Source organism: Lipotes vexillifer, unplaced genomic scaffold (assembly GCF_000442215.2).
Source record: "Lipotes vexillifer unplaced genomic scaffold, Lipotes_vexillifer_v1.1 scaffold215, whole genome shotgun sequence".
Classification (NCBI taxonomy): Eukaryota; Metazoa; Chordata; class Mammalia; order Artiodactyla; family Lipotidae; genus Lipotes; species Lipotes vexillifer.
Genome location: NW_006776544.1, coordinates 366,540 through 369,245, shown reverse-complemented (window position 1 = coordinate 369,245; position 2,706 = coordinate 366,540). Strand labels below are relative to the sequence as shown.

The 2,706-nt window shown below is 47.5% G+C and overlaps 1 pseudogene; it reads left to right on the top strand.

Annotated features, from left to right (window-relative positions):
- The first annotated feature begins 1,234 nt into the window (after positions 1-1,234).
- On the top strand, positions 1,235-2,233 carry LOC103081287 (40S ribosomal protein S2 pseudogene; annotated as a pseudogene).
- Positions 2,234-2,706: the final 473 nt, after the last annotated feature.

Sequence of the window (2,706 nt, the reverse complement as noted above, 5' to 3'; positions counted from 1 at the left end):
TACAACAGTGTGTTAGTTTTTCTTTATAACAAAGTGAATCAGCTATATGTATACATATATCCCCATATCTCCTCCCTCTTGCATCTCCCTCCCACCCTCCCTATCTCACCTGGACTTGAGGACACGGGGAGGGGGAAGGGTAAGCTGGGACGAAGTGAGAGAGTGGCATGGACTTATATATACTACCAAATGTAAAATAGATAGCTAGTGGGAGGCAGCCACATAGCACAGGGAGATCAGCTTGGTGCTTTGGGAAACTGGATTCTTATTTTGGAATTTTCCTTTTTCTGTATCCTATTACTTGACACCAAGTATTCCTCACATTGTTCCATATTTGTTCAACGTTCCTTATATGCTGAGTGCCTACAGTGTGCCAGGCCCTGTGTGGTTCAAGTAGTGGTGAGATTGGGGGAGTGAGACCGGGAGGCCAGGATAAGATACAAGGTTGTGTTAGCCATGGCACCTTTCCTTGAGGAGCTTGAGATCCAGCAAGGCAGACAGAACTTTGATCAAAAACAGTGTAAAACTGCTAGAGTAGAAGTCTAAGCACAGCACCATGGGACTCCAAAGGAATAAGAAGCTGCTTAGCTGCCTGGAGATCAGGGAAGTCTTCACAAAGGAGAGGATACTTGAGCAGAGGCTTGATTAATAAATAGAAGCTTAAGGTTGAGAAGAGGAGAAAGATCATTCTTGGCAGAGAGAACTGAGTGTGCAAAGATACAGAATAAGAAATATGGTTGTATTTTGTGGAATGGTAAGTGAGCCTTTGTGGGAATCCGATCCATTACAAAGTTGTGCAGGCTGTTCTCTGCCTAAGAGTGCCTGGCCCAAGAGGTCACATAGGTGCCGATCCCCAGCTTACATTCTGCTTGTCAACTCAGACATTCTAGAAAGAAGCGGCTTCTTCCTAGAGAAAGGGGTTTTATTCTATAAGATTTTATTATCAGTGGACCCAGTCTCTCCATTATTTTCCTTCTGTCTTAAAGCTTCATCTCAGAGTATGATGGTGAATGACCCCCCCCCCCAGATATTTTCAGACTCAAATCAGATGTCAGTGGCAGGATTTTCTTGTGAATCCTTGCCAAGACCTAGGGTTGATTGCCCTTGCTTTTTTCTTGAAACCCTGACACATTCTGGGGAAGGACAATCTGGAGATGTTCTCTTTGGGAGGCCCCTTGTGGCTTTGGAGAGCAGGGTGCCCAGGAAGTGCAGAGTGACTCAAGGGAGCCAAGGAAAAGGCAGGGAGAGAGGCAGTTGGTAGCCAACACACACAAAAAATAGTGCCACCCATGGTCCATAAATACATTTCATACTCAGTTAAACTCAACCAGTTACACCTGCTTCCTCCTACCCCCAAGTACACACACACACACACACACACACACACACACACACACACACACACACACCCTTTAAGGGAGAAAAAGGAAAAGGAGGCAAAACTAGAAGCTGATGACCTATCTCACAGTATCTAGAGCAGTGGCGTCCGGGGCCGGGGACCGAGGCCTTGGAGCTCGCGGAGGCAAGGCCGAGGACAGGGAGTGTCTCTCCGTCACCATGCTGGGCCTCCTGGTCAAGGACATGAAGATCTAGTCCCTGGAGGAGATCTGTCTCTTTTCTCTGCCCATCAAGGAATCTGAGATCATTGACTTTTTCTTGGGGGCATCCCTCAAGGATGAAGTTTTGAAGACCATGCCTGTGCAAAAGCAGACCCGTGCTGGCCAGAAGACCAGGTTCAAGGCATTTGTTGCCATCAGGGATTACAACAGACATGTTGGTTGAAGTGCTCTAAGGAGGTAGCCACTGCCATCCGTGGGGCCATCATTCTGGCCAAGCTGTCTCTCCATTGCCCCCGTGCGATGAGGCTACTGGGGGAACAAGATCTGAAAGCCCCATACCGTCCCTTGCAAGGTGACTGGCCTCTGTGGCTCTGTGCTGGTGCGCCTCTTCCCTGCCCCCAGGGGCCCTGGCATCGTGCCCAAGAAGCTACTGATGATGGCTGGCATTGACTGCTGCTACACCTCTGCAGGGGGCTGCACTGCCACGCTGGGTAACTTCACCCAGGGCAAATTTGGATGCCATTTCCAAGGCCTACAGTTATATCACTCCTGATCTCTGGCAAGAGACTGTGTTCACCAAGTCTCTGTATCAGGAATTCACTGACCATCTTGTAAAGACCCACACCAGAGTTTCCGTGCAGAGGACTCAGGCTCCAGCTGTAGCCACCACATAGTTTTCTATAAGAAAAATAAAGTGAATGAAGCTAGTTTAAAAAAACAAAACAAAACAAAAAACTTTCCTTCTTTCCCTCACCCACTCTAACCACTTTCCTTGGACTGTTACCAAGTTTGCTCTGGCAGTATTGGGGCTGGCTGCCAGCCTCTCATGCCTACTGGAGCCACTGTCCCCCTCTGCCCCAGAGGTCACAACTTGTTATTGGTCTCTCACCACCAGTGCCCTCGACTTGGAGGCCGGATGACTTTGTGTCTCCTTACTTCTTTGTAAAGAGTCCCCAGTACTCTATATCCCAACTTCTGTGACCGTGATCAGTTCAGTTATCAACATGAAATCTGTTTCCTCATCTCTAAAACAGTAATAATGTAATAATAATAATATCTATCTCAGAGGGTTGTTTGTGAGAATTAATTGAGATTTTTCTGGGTAAAACACCCAACACAGTGCCTAGCACATAGTAAAAGCTCACTA